Source organism: Hermetia illucens, chromosome 1, assembly GCF_905115235.1.
Source record: "Hermetia illucens chromosome 1, iHerIll2.2.curated.20191125, whole genome shotgun sequence".
Taxonomy (NCBI): domain Eukaryota; kingdom Metazoa; phylum Arthropoda; class Insecta; order Diptera; family Stratiomyidae; genus Hermetia; species Hermetia illucens.
This window is the reverse complement of record NC_051849.1, coordinates 139,546,693-139,561,205: the sequence shown is the minus strand read 5'-3', so window position 1 is coordinate 139,561,205 and position 14,513 is coordinate 139,546,693. Positions and strand designations below refer to the sequence as shown.

At 40.7% G+C, this 14,513-nt stretch overlaps 1 protein-coding gene across 4 annotated transcripts in view; it reads right to left on the bottom strand.

Annotated features, from left to right (window-relative positions):
- LOC119661795 (homeobox protein aristaless) overlaps positions 1-14,513 on the bottom strand; it is a 167,720-nt gene that overhangs the window by 114,655 nt on the left and 38,552 nt on the right. The window contains exons 1-2 of one of the 4 annotated variants that reach the window (XM_038046468.1): positions 4,765-4,880; positions 4,561-4,688 (exon numbers count right to left, since the gene is read on the bottom strand). The exons of 1 other annotated variant lie outside the window; for it this stretch is intronic. The gene's annotated coding sequence lies outside the window, so the exon portion shown is untranslated. Of the gene's footprint in view, positions 1-4,311; positions 4,392-4,560; positions 4,881-14,513 lie in introns of those variants that run through there. 2 more of the 4 variants (XM_038046467.1, XM_038046469.1) reach the window with 2 other exon arrangements.

The following is a 14,513-nucleotide window of genomic DNA, read 5'->3' as shown; positions in this document are numbered from 1 at the left end:
CCAGTTCCTCAGCGAAGCTAACCGAACTTTTCCAAATAAAAGCCAAACCTTAATGTACAAAGAAAGCTGTGGGTTGGAGAAAACTCAGTCGCAGCCTGGCAAGAGGTGGTTTTAGTGTGTAAAAATCCCACACTCTCAGGGATGGTAAACCCCGAAGTTAGTCTTCGCACCTCTTAAAAAAAACTGACAGGAACAGTTGGCAGACGATAATTATAATATTGGCGGACATAAAAAACAATGTTAAGGCCATGCGAACAGAAACATTTATGGAATATTTCGTTGACAATGCCTTGCACCAGGGGGGACTTATCCAATGTTTAACTTGAGTTAACTGCTCCACCGGAAACAAGCCGTAGCACCTGAATATTAGCTCTGTCGTGCAAGGAAAATCCATGAGAGATGATTAAAGAAGTGTCGAGCATCTGCTTAAAAAAAATACTCTTAATCATACACGAAGGCAACTTCGTTGTCGGCTGTTGGCAGTTGCTCTCGCAGCCGCAGGACCTCGAGTATGTGTAAAATACGAAATTCTTTCATTCATTGGCTTGCATAGGAAAAATCTTACTTTTATATGATGCTCAGCACTAGTTAATCTCGGGATCCACTCAACCGTTTTGAGTAACTCTATTCGTTAAAAGATTTTACATGACAGTTCACCACAATAAATCCAAAAAATCGAAAAAAAATTGATTTAACAGGGCCGATTTTTTGTTATTTTTAAGGTTTTGTGTAAATTAAAACCTTATTAAAATCAGCTTACTGTCTGTCTGTTGGTCACACGCACTTATCTCAGAAACGGTTGTACCATTTAATACCAAATTTGATGGTAAAGTGAAAACTGTCGACGCCCATGCACGCAGTGAGTTCCTTCTTCCTTCTTGTGTAATATAAGGGGGGTAAAATTTTTTTCAACAAATGTAGTCATGTAATGAAAGGTCTCGATTAGTAATTTTCAAAGCTCAATCCAGACAAGGGGGGGGAGGGGCGTTGGCGGTAAAGTGGTCATTTCTTTCTAGGGCCCATTCTCAGAACCTACCCAGCTGGAATATTTGAAAAAAATCAAGAAGGTGCCACTGTATGCTGTCTAGGCTCCGAAATACTCTCCGACATCTGTTCAAATGAAGTTACTAATTGCATACTACAATTTTTAGCAATTGACTGTAGAACCCCCTTAAGTTAGTAGTAGAAGCAAGTTTGCTGGAAATTGCACTATTTGTCGCTTCATCGCAAATTCTGAGACTTTAACCGTCAGTATCATGCTTAAGTGAATATTCTGACACAATACCGAGTTATCCATTTAGTAGCTTGAAAAGCGCGTGTCTAATAAGTCTGCCAGCTGTTAAACATCTGTCACCTGAAGTGTGTTAGAAAAATGTTTGTCATTTACGAATATGGAGTGTTTAACAACCGAAGAACGCGAAAAAATAGTTAAAACTTACTACAAAAGTGGTGGTTCAAATGAGGCCACTTTTCGAACAAGACAGGGTGATTATGGTCGTCATAATCAACCTACTCTGTAAGGAATTGCCAAGATTATGAAGAAATTTGAGGACACTGGAAGCCTTGCAGGTCTGTTCATTCAAACATCGCTTTTGTTAGTGAAAGTCTGTGGGTAATGCGAATTTGTCAATTCCATGGCATTCTCAGTAATTGGGCCTATCTTACGGCCGCCACGGTCGTGCAATTTGATGCCCTCAGTTTTTTTTTGGAGTTGCAGCAAAGTCCATGCCTGCGCGGATAGTCCCCTGTCGTTGGGGCATTTGAAAACTAGTATTCCTCAAGTTTTCGCCGAGATACCGAAGAAAAAGTGCGGAGAAGTGGTCGAAAACTGCTTCAAAAGGATCCACTGCTGCAATCAATCTAGAGGCGGTCATTTAAATGACATAGGATTTTGTACGTAATGGCAAGGTCCAAGCATTACAATAAAATAAAAGTTTCATCGAAATCATTGCTTCATATGTGTCTTATTTCTCTTTATTTTTGAACCCAAAAAATAGAAAACATTGTATATGCATATGCATTACGTACTAAGTACAAATGGAACAAGTGTCTACTCAAATAGTTTTATATAAGAAATTCAAAAAACGTTTCATACACAAAGCGTTCAGCTTCCGCTTTCCCGACTTATTTCTTAAAGTTTTGCCACTTTTTTATCAACGGCAAGGACCTTACACTGTAAAATCCAGTTAGAATTTTCTGTTTCTAACTTACCAATTTTTAGATTAATTGTCGAGCATGCAATGAGGTTCTTTAAGAATAAAAAACACTTTATTCTCTCAAATAATAGATCAATTTTTGTTGAAGTTGCATGATCACACTTATTAAAGGAGCTGAGAAAAAAAACATAAAAATTGTCCTTTTTAACCTTTTTAAGGAGATATAGTCATGTAACAACTAGGCAGTTCATGGTGTAGGCACTGTAAACCTCACTCGGTTTAATAGTATTTACTTTTAAGCCGAGAATTTGATGCCTCACTGAGTTGGTGACCTGCTTATGGACTACGGTTTAAGAATTCCCATAAAGTATTTCCTGTTTGTCGTGGAAACCGACTACAAGGGATACAGATTCGCGGGCTAACAACCCAATTTTATTGACGCTATTGATAAAGCTGTCATGCTTCGAAGACGAACTGAATTGGCAGCTACCACGCTATGCTTTTGCTAATGATATATAGCTGACTTTAGGAAAGTGTGAACGCCCCCGGTGACAGTCCCGAGGCTCCCCAAAATATTCACTTTCTTCAGCTTCAGCAAGGATTTCAGCGGTACAAGCTCCCGGGATTAAGTAGGGTAAGACTGGAAGCACTTCTATTTACTGCACTACAGCACGCTCTCATATCCGAGAAACCGGTGTCAGGGAGAATATTACCTGCGAGAGTTCTATCAATGAGAATAAGGAACATCTCAATATTACAGTCTTAAGCACCAATAGAAATTCCTGCTTTCGTTTCCCGAATAGGACACCCCATTGACCAGAGAACATCGTTAGTGCAAAAGTAAAGCCCGCGGTGAATAAACAGCTCTTCAGTTTGTAAAAAAGAACAAACCTTCTGCAACCGGTGGAAATTTAACTCAAGAGCATTCTTCACTTTTATATTGAAAGGCCTTGCGAGTGGCTTGCAACGTTTCCATAACCAATACAACTCAGCTCCCTTGTTCCCTTACTGGACACAAGAGAAACGTTTAACGAAGTTAGGACTATTTTAAAGCCATATAAGAGAGTTTGATCAAATTATGGTTAGTCGGATGCCTTACGCAATGGATGATAAGGGCGAAAGTATTAGAATGAGGTCTTGGGACAGCCAATTAACCAGAACAGTCAGCAGTCAAACCTGCGCCATCTCCCCGGTACTCTGGCTACTAGTCATAGATGCAATGCCCTTAGATTGCATCTATGACTCGACAAGATGAGATTGAGATGGTTGTTGTAAAAAAGTAATAATCGGAGCATTTCATGCTTAAATGACCGGCGCTTTCACATTCCCTCATATAATAGAAAATTTGTCTGAATTTCAATCGACAAAACCTATTACAAGGGAACCTTGTATGATTTGGCTAGTATAGGTGAAAAGAATTACATATTACCACAACACGAATATTCAAAAATTCTTACTATACATTAGGTATTTACTCAAGCAGGTTAGAAAACATCAGCTCTGAGCTTCAGGTAGGAAATGGATAATGTAAGTGGTTATTATTATTATTTTGTTAAGGGAAAGTCGCACCGCGTCCTTGAAGAACTATTGTGCCCCTTTTACTGGTTATAGTGTACCTGTTGATCATAGTATCTCAAGCAGGCCAGTAACCGTTAGGAACTTTAGTATGTTCCCCACTTCCAGAAGTTTCAGCTTTGCATCTGGTATTAAGTGTAAGTGTAAGTGTAAGTGGTTACTGGTTTTACTATTATTCAGACTGATATTACCTTTAATTAACCGTCCTGGCGGCAGGAATTTTCCGCGGAAAGTACATTTGCGTTCTCCACTATAAACAGCTAGATTTGTACCAAACTCTTTAGTATTGTTACGTATACTATACCGTGATTTGTACTCTTGGATGACTGCAAAAGGGACTTAAAGGAAATTTTCAGTTGAATTTTCGCATACAGCCTAAAAGAAAGTCGAATCAATGTTTGGTAAAGCCGCGTTGTCTCAACAGAACGTCGTTGCAAGGGGAAAAGACAAAAGCAAACATATACACAGTTAGTTTCATGGCCACCATTTTCTAGTAAACTTGAGATAAATTGATTTTGATAAGGTGAAATGAAATGTCGAAGGATTAAGTAAAAGAGAAATGACTAAAAAACCACTCCACCTTCACGAATGATTTATCTTCCCAAATCTGAACACTGAACTGCAGAGAGACTCACGAAATTTCTTTACACACAAGTCTATTGAAGAATGATAATTTATTCTGCGTCCCAGACAACTTTTTCATTTCAAAAATCTTTCATTGCTTAAAAAACACTAGCATTATCTAATTTCCTAGAACTGAAATCTAATTTATATTATCAGCGCAGAATGGATTTTTTATTCTGAATAAAACACACCCGTGCATACTCACCCTAATTAGTCCCAGCTTAAGGCACTCATCAATAATAAATTTAAAATATAAACTGAATTCCACTTATTTTCGCGCACAAATCACCATTAAAAGGCCGCACACTGTCAAGACTGATAGAAAATCCTTTCCTAATACGTACAAATCAAAATGTAAGCAATGTCATAAATTAAAATATAAATCTTCACTCTATTAATTATAATTTACAAATCCTCCGTCCAGATTGGAAGGTATTGAACGAATCAAATGATTTAATTCCTATCGATTGATCGTTGATTAAGCCTATCTGCAAGGCATGACCAAAATTCCTCATTCGTTTGGATAACTGAGATTGACTAATAAAGGAGATAATTGTCTGCTAATATTGGATAATTAATCACAAAGCAATCTTATCTAATTGATTACTCCTTTCAAATTTATGGCTTTAATTTTTTGTCTTTTTTCTTATCTATAAAAAATAATGAGTTTAAATTTTTTAATAGCATCCGCTTGATAACGATTCTGAATCAGCAAAAGTTAGGCATGGTGTACTCGTATAGGTGCAACAGCTGAAAAAAAAAATCAATTTTCGGCCATTCTGGGAAAGAAACAACTTTGGATTTATTATTTTAGGATCATTTCACTGCTTTCTTGGAAGATTGCAAAGCTGGGTATTAACTGATTAAAATCGAGTGCACTAAAACTGTCCAGGTACAAAGCAGTAGAAGCCAGTCAAAAAAAAGTGGAACTTAACATGATTCAATTATGACTCGTAAGAAGAAAACCATGCAACGACTGAATATATAGAAAAAACGGTTTTTGTAATTCCTTCCTGGAAAATCTTATCAATTTAACCAGCAACCACACAAGCGATACAGCTTTTAGATAATCATAACGTCCAATGATTATAAATTTGATTCAAATAATAATTATTGAATCAGAATTGTCGATTATCTTGATAAAATCTGTTATTTTGATGAGCCAGTGACAGGAGCAATGATGTTTTTTGAACTGAACACACCTGACCCGATTTAATTTAGGACGATTGAATTAAAAGCCAACGCAACAGATAATAAAGTTGAATTAAACAATGAACCAGATACCGTCTTATTGCGTTTTCTAATGGGACAATGCCTGGAAATAAAAATCAATTTAATCCGATTCAATATTCTGTTACCGCTTTTAATTTTAAACTATTGTAGTATATCTGAAAATAAGTACAATTCCTATATTAGGTTAATAAAAAGATAACTCGGAGATTGCCCGATAAGTAATTCAATTCCCATTACGTTACGAAGTAATAAATTGATTGGAAGCAGGTGATTATCATGCGACTTGGACACAGATCTAGATTGTTTGCCAGAAATGCGTTTTCAGTAGTCTAATCACAAATATTAATTGCAAGCGATTAGTGTGAAATCTCAAGTCACACGGCATAAATTGGAAGATTTTAGAATTCATTGCATTAACCAGGAACTCACCTCAAACATTTCATTGTGAATGTTTATCTTAGGTGCGTCATTTCACGTTTCACGTTTTTGCGGAAAAAGGCCCATTAAGCCGAAAAGGGTTGGACCTTCATAGTCGGTCACGTCTCAACTGGAAGATTGGAAACCAAATTTCTCCCCAATTGCGAAATTTTATAGTTCTAGGATGACGTTAAGGGAGGGGCTCCCAGTAAAATTCGCAAATATAGTGATGCACTTTTATTAACTGTATTTGAACATCGAATTGTTATGAAGTGCATTTGGAGGCTTACATTTTACATAACGGTATCATGAATTCCTTTTTCAAATTTTTCGGTATAGTAGTTTTTGAGAAAGGGTCCTGTCCCACTGGAGCTCGTACTTTTCAATATCACCCTCCCCTATTTTGCAATCGATATAAAATCTAAGACCTACTCCATACTAATCGGGACCTTTCACTTAATACTCCACACGGCATTAATCGAAAATATATTGCATCGCTTGTATAGGAATCCCCCTAAATAATAATCGTTGGCGCAACAATCCATATTGGATCAGGGCCTTGAAGTGTGTTAGAGCACTTCATTCAAGACCGTAACGGTACACTAGGAGGCAATGTGGTCAGCATTGCGCTCGCCCGAGATTATTACCCTGATTTGACTCAGGTACTCATTCACAGCTGAGTCGACTGGTATCCGACGTCAAGTCACGATACAAATCCCACTGCCACCAGCGAGATTTGAACCGCGGCCTTCCGTATGACAACCCAGTGCTCTAACCACTGAGCTATCCGGACATCCCCCTAAAACTCCACATAAAATTATGCCTTCCATTGTGGAGATGGTTTCATAGCGTGCAAATGTCTACCAAATTTCACCTCGATAGGTCTAGCCGTTTGAAAGAAAACTGTATGTGACAGACGGACACACAGTAAATCGACTTTAGTTAAGTTTTTCTTTTTAAACGAAATCTTAAAAAGAGCCAACTTATACGGGCGGAGATTCTGCGTAAAGCCTAAGCAGACGGTTCCCTGACACACCCGAGTGAAACTATTGCGCATATAAAAAGTGTGTAGAAAGGTGACCTGCTATTGCAGTTCAAAGTGGGTGGTGATGGATTTAAAAAGGAGCGAATGATATTCGAAGATTCATAGACTTGGGCAAGACCTGTGAAGCCTTCTTAATGCGTAACGACTTAAGATGGCACATTATGATACACAGATACCATTCAGAAATCTTCCATTGGAAACGGAAAAAAAAGTTCCTGCATCAGGTTAAATATACGAGTTACAAGAATAGAGCCGAATGTATAAATGCTTTGAATACGGTCAGTTTGGCCACACAGTAAAAATTTTACGAAGCACCCGAGACAGACCTCCTCTGTGTTGCAAATATGAAAATTAAGGACACTTTCCCAAGGACTGCAATTAATACCTAAATGCATGTTCTCAAAGGGACAAACAAAACTGAATATTTGAAGAGCATTTGAACGAATCTGCCTCTGACCCACGCACTAGTGCAAACAAACCGGTGGTGCCATCACAGAAAGTCAGACGCTCTCAACCCGTTACTTATCCTAAGTTATCGCAAAATGTAGTTACTATTCTTTTCCCGAAAGATGGCAAATATTCTAGTCCACCTGCGGCGTATATGAACCACAATTGAAGCCCTGTGAGGGCATATGAGGAAGTTGAAGTTCGACGACCCCGTTGAAACTAAGAACCTGAGATCAGATAGAATTCCGAATAAGACTAGGGCAAAAAAAGGAATTCGAGGTCAAAAGCAGTGTCCACCAGGGCTCCATCTTGTAACCGATATTATTTCTTCAGAGGATGTGGATGAGTTCAATGGACTATGACATCTTTCCTCAAGCACCTCGAATACGCTGATAATATTTGTTTACTCTATCATCGTGTCATATACCTTGTCAAAATGGAAAGAGAGACAAGTAGATTTGGACTGAAGATAAGCTCCAATAAAACCTAGGTTCTCAATCTGACGGGTCATAACACTTTTCCCATCTGCATTAATGGGCAGGGCATCGAACCTGTTGATCAATTTGCATATCTGGAAACTGTGGTTTCTGCCGACGGTGGCACCAAGTTGGATATCGTTCGCGCATTAACTGCGCTAAATCTAAAGGAATCAAGGTCAAGTTGAGACTGCTAGGTGCTAGTATTCCTTCCGTGCTGTTATATGAGAGTAATGGAAAGTGACCACCACTGTCACTTGAAGGCTCCAAGCCTTGGTCAACATCTGTCTTCGTCGTATCATCGGAATACGCTGGCCCGATACTATTTAAAACGAAGAACGTACGCGATTTGATTGGGAGGCGGAAGTGGCAGTGTATAGGTCTTTAGGTCACTAAGGAATGCAGTGAAGTCCACTCTCCCAAGATGGCAAGGTCAACCGTTGGCTTCGCGGATGGGAGAAATGGTCGACCTGGGCGTAATGCTGACCATATTGTCTCCTAGTATAACTTTAAAATCTTCCAATAATGGGATAGGTCTACATCTAAATTGGATTGTTGGACCATCGATTATTCTTAATGATCATCAATTAGTTGAACCTTAAATTGGTGGGCTAAGACTAAGCCAATGTTTTCACGCCACAAGGGTAGTTAGTTCTGTTGTACATACTTGAACTAGCCCCAGTGCAAGCAGCCGCGCTGGAAAATAAGACGAGCTGCATGATATAATCATACTAGGCGTATCAAATAAATGCGCTCTGGACATGCACGACAATATTTGGAGTAGTAGCGTACGTGGTAGACCCCTTGGAGAATAGAGATCCGCGTTTCTACCATCGAATGTATGAAACAGTTTAACGTCTGGGGATCTATCGCAAAATACCAAAAGAGTTGAAAGAATTAGACAAAGCCATAACGAAGTAAACTGCAGTTAGACACAACTTTTGAATGTACTTGCCAGTTAACGCTCATACCCGCATCTTTTGGTTACAATGAGTCACTATACTGACATAGGTGCGTTAACATTGTCCGAGGTTTCCTGTCACGAAACAATACATGTTATGGATATCATGCATTGACAAAGGAAGATTGAGATGCACGACAAGTAAGACCAAAAAGCGTCGTATGTTAGGCCGTTTGTTTCTTTCGAAAACAAGCCAATCCTCAAGAATCCATTATTGGGGAGAATGTAAACATAGATTTTTCCTTTAGATGACGTACAGATAAATCCGTCACATTTTAAAAGAAATCAGTGCCAGTGACAACAAAAAAAGTGCAGCCAACAATAAAATTCATCTGAATTTACCTAATTACTTATGAAAAAATCAATAAAACAGAATAAGGAATACGAATAAGATACGATTGCTTGATTATATTGACTGGAAAGTAAACATTGATAGAAGTTGTCAATCAGTCGAAGAAGAGATATTATGATGGTATGGAAACGCCTAAAAACTACATATAACATGCTGATCTCAAATCAAAATAAAAGAGGAGATGTTCAGAGGTGGCATAGAAAATTAAGTGGTAACAATGGCAATCAACTTCTCTACTTTAAAAACGCACGCACTCAATATTAAATCGACCTTGCCTTATTTGAGAGTTTTCGTGACGCTATTATCTCAGCTGACTGCACGTTTTATTTCTTTGCCATTTATTCCCTACGAACAGTTCGATCGGATTCGGAGAAAAACGTCTTCTGGCCACTAGTCGAAATAAAAACTTATAGCGTGCCTTCCAACGGCGAAAACGAGGGCCTACATATTTTTTGAAAGGACCTGAATTCGATTTATTTTGCAATTTTAAGGGAGGGGGAGGGAGCATGTATAATGCTCAATGATAAACTTACTTTGCTTCAATATCGAGCGAGATAATTGTGAAAGCAAGGCAGAATCTTAGGAGTGTTCTAACAGCAGACTCGCCTTTTCGATGATGAACACTGACCACTGGTTGAGCTGGTTGCAAATCAACGATGCCAAGAGTAAAGTATCACCAAGATATTAAACCACTTCGTGTCTCTATCAGTGTTCACCAAGAAAGTCACTCCTCTTTGCGGATGGCATTCCCTTAGCAACCAATTGCTTCGAAATGATGATGATAATGATAAATGAATGATGGTTCGTATTTCATAATCGTAAACTGTGCCATCACGCATCAGCACAATCTCGGTGAAGTGGCTTTCACATACGGCGGCCTTTGCAATTAACATTTCGGCAAATGTTTCCAAATCAAAATATTCCGCAGCGGAGCTTGCCCCGTTACTCACTATGGTTCCGAGAGCTGGCTGACTATCGAAAACAATAAACGCTGTTTCGCGGTAATAGAAATGAAGGTGTTCTTGGAAATATTAAAAAAACCGAACCATTTCCTTAAACGTATTGTTCATTTGGTAAAAAAGGGCTCCTTATTCAGCACAAATGCATTTATCAACTCATCGTTAAATAATAGAAACAGTATTCTTCTGCGCAAACAACAAACAATTAAAAGAATTCGCGAAAAGTACCAATCTCTTCTAGGCAGATTCTGAATGCACTATGTCCACACAATAATAAGATATTAATGGAAATAAATTGACATGTCAGATTTCTTTCCTGTATCTAAACATATATTCGAAAAGTTCTAAAATTAGCTGTACTTATTACCATTTTTATTAATTTTCATGAGTTCAAGTTCTATATGCGACGATGATAATTGGTATATCTTCAGGGTTCACCAAAGGTTCATTTTTGTTTTCATTTGTTTTCTCTGTGTAGGGACTTTCTATCTCTCTACTATTTGCAAATAAACCAGCAATATTTTGTGTAACCAAGCTTCAGTCTATGCAGATGGGCAATAGCTTTAAAACCTCTTCTTTCTTATTAAAACCACGGCCAATACAACACTATAGAGGATTGGTGTGATAGCCGATAGGAAGCTGAGTGCTTGACAGCATGTTGAGACTTGGTTGTGCTTTCTCCCCCATTCCCCCGGAGGCCCTGATGTAGAGCCTCTTTGGATAAGTCAAATATATACAACAAGTAGATGATCATTGATACCACATTGGTATTGGTATAGTATCATCATTAACGGCGCAACAACCGGTATCCGGTCTAGGCCTGCCTTAATAAGAAACTCCAGACATCCCGGTTTTGCGCCGAGGTCCACCAATTCGATATCCCTAACAGCTGTCTGGCGTCCTGGCCCACGCTATCGCTCCTTCTTAGGCAGGGTCTGCCTCGTCTTCTTGTTCTACCATAGATATTGCCCTTATAGACTTTCCGGGTGGGATCATTTTCATCCATACGGATTAAGTGACCCGCCCACCGTAACCTATTGAGCCGGATTTTATCCACAACCGGACGGTTATGGTATCGCTCATAGATTTCGTCATTGTGTAGGCTACGGAATCCTCCATCCTCATGTCGGGGGCCAAAAATTCTTCAGAGGATTCTTTTCTCGAACGCCGCCAAGAGTTCGCAATTTTTCTTGGTAAGAACCCAAGTTTCCGAGGAATACATGAGGACTGGCAAGATCATAGTCTTGTACAGTAAGAGCTTTGACCCTATGGTGAGACGTTTCGACCGGAACAGTCTTTGTAAGCTGAAATAGGCTCTGTTGGCTGATAACAACCGTGCGCGGATTTCATCATCGTAGTTGTTATCGGTTGTGATTTTCGACCCTAGATAGGAGAAATTGTCAACGGTCTCAAAGTTGTATTCCCCTATCCTTATTCTTCTTCGTGTTTGTGTTTGACCAGTCCGGTTTGATGTTGTTGGTTGATTCGTCTTCGGTGATGACGTTGCCACCATATAGTTTGTCTTGCTTTCATTGATGTGCAGCCCAAGATCTCGCGCCGCCTGCTCGATCTGGATGAAGGCAGTTTGTACGTCTCGGGTGGTTCTTGCCATGACGTCGATATCGTCAGCATAGGCCAGTAGTTGGGTGGACTTGAAGAGGATCGTACCTCTTGCATTCACCTCAGCATCACGGATCACTTTCTCGAGGGCCAGGTTAAAGAGGACGCATGATGGCGCATCCCCTTGTCGTAGACCGTTGTTGATGTCGAATTGAGAGTGATCCTGCTGCTTTTATCTGGCCTCGCATATTGGTCAGGGTCAGCCTAGTCAGTCTTATTAATTTCGTCGGGATACCGAATTCTCTCATGGCCGTCTACAGTTTCACCCTGGCTACGCTATCATAGGCGGCTTTAAAGTCGATGAACAGATGGTGCAACTGTTGTCCATATTCCAACAGTCTTCCATCGCTTGCCGCAGAGAGAAAATCTGATCTGCTGCTGATTTGCCTGGAGTGAAGCCTCTTTGGTATGGGCCAATGATGTTGTGGGCGTATGGGCCTAGCAAGATAGCGGAGAATATCTTATAGATGGTACTCAGCAACATGATACCTCTATAATTGCTGCACTGTGTGATATCTCCATTTTTATGTATGAGACAGATAATGCCTCGTTGCCAATCGTCAGGCATTGATTTGCTGTCCCATACCTTGAGCACAAGTTGATGAACCACTTGGTGTAACTGGTCGCCTCCATATTTAACCAATTCGGCTGTAATTCCATCGGCTCCTGGCGACTTATGATTTTTTAGCCGATGAATTGCACGGATTGTTTCTCCTAAACTTGGTGGTGGCAGTATTTGTCCGTCGTCTTCAGTTGGCGGGACCTCCAACTCGCCGATGTTCTGGTTATTCAGTAGTTCATCAAAGTACTCAACCCATCGCTCTAATATGCCCATTCTGTCGGAAATTAGATTTCTCTTTTTGTCTCGGCAGGATGAGCATCGAGGTGTATAAGACTTCATCCTGCTGACTTGTTGGTAAAACTTGCGCGCCTGGTGCGGTTGCTTCCTGTACTTTTCTAGTTCACAGACTTGTTGGTTCTCCCAGGCTTCCTTTTTCCGTCTGTGAAGTTGCTTCTCCGCTCGACGGAGTTCGTGATAAGTCTCTGCGCGTGCCCGCGTTCTTTGAGAATGCAACATTACTCGGTATGCGGCATTCTTCCGTTCCGTTGATAGCTTACATTCATCGTCAAACCAGCCGTTCCGACTCCTTTTGCGGCTGGGACCAAGTATATTTGTGGCCGTATCAATGATAACGTTCTTCAGGTGGTTGTGAAGATCATTTGTTGATGCTTCATCTCCAGGTCCTCTGTTGACTGCGGTTATTGCGGCATCCATTTCCCTCTTATAGGTGTCGCGGAGGGTTGTGTTGTGGATGGCTTCAGTGTTCACTCTCACCTGATTGTCAGAGGGGATTCTAGGTGGAATTGTTATTCGAGCTCGGAGCACCATGCCAACAAGATAGTGATCCGAGTCTATATTGGCCCCCCTATATGTTCTGACATTCATCAAGGCTGGGAGGTGGCGGCGTTCGATCAACACGTGGTCAACTTGGTTGAAAGTGGTCCCGTCTGGAGAGGCCCACGTATGTTTGTGGACCGCTTTCCGCGCAAACCAGGTACTTCCAACAACCATTTCATGTGACCCTGCTAATTGAATAGTCCGCAGTCCATTATCATTTGTTTTTTCGTGTAAGCTATGGGAGCCAACGTATCGCCTGAATACGGGCTCGTTCCCTACTTGGATGTTAAAATCCCCAAGTATGATTTTGATATCATATCTGGGACAGGCTTCGAGGGTTCGTTCTACTGCCTCGTAGAAGGTATCCTTCTCCGACTCAGCAGTCTCCTCTATAGGGGCGTGAACGTTTATGAGGCTTATATTTCTAAACTTGCCTCGCAAGCGCAGAGTGCATAGCCGTTCGCTTATGTTTTCAAAGCCGATAACAGCAGGTTTAATTTTTTGGCTGACTAAGAAACCTACTCCGAGCACATGGTTTACTGGATGACCGCTATAATATATGGTGTAGTGGCTCTTCTCCAGGAAACCGGTCCCTGTCCATCGCATCTCTTGCAACGCTGTTATATCAGCCCTATATTGGGACAGGGTATGGGCTAGCTGCTCATCAGCTTCATCTCTGTACAGGGAGCGCACATTCCATGAGAAAATGCGCAAATCGTTGTTCCTTTGTCGTTACCGGGTCCGTCGTTTTAAAATCCGTCCTGTCCGAGGCTCCTGTTGTGGCTTCGTAACGAGTTGTTTTCCGTGTAGGGTTGTCAGCCCTACCCAACCCCCAACCTGGAGGACCAGTTGGTGCAATTTGTCCCGTTTTTAGGCACGGGAGACTCGCCTTCATCCTTCTCCGTCTGCAGCTTTTCGTCAAGAAAGAGCTCCCAGCGGTCACCACGTGGAGGTGGAGATAGGGTTTGGTAGTAGAGCTGTTGGTGTTGGTTCAGCAGGCATTTCCCAGGTTTTATGCTCCATCGTGGGTACCAATCCACGTTTCGCCCCGGGACCTATGGTATGGCAAATTAGCAGACCTTTTACCCCATACATCACACACAACATATGTATATGTGGAACCCATGATGCGTTTTGATGCCGTTCCGGAAAACGAGCACTTTTTACTAATAGTGTAAATTTTCGACTTTGAGGTACAAAAGTTAATTGTCCACACATAACAAAAACTGTCGATATTTAAGGGAGGATT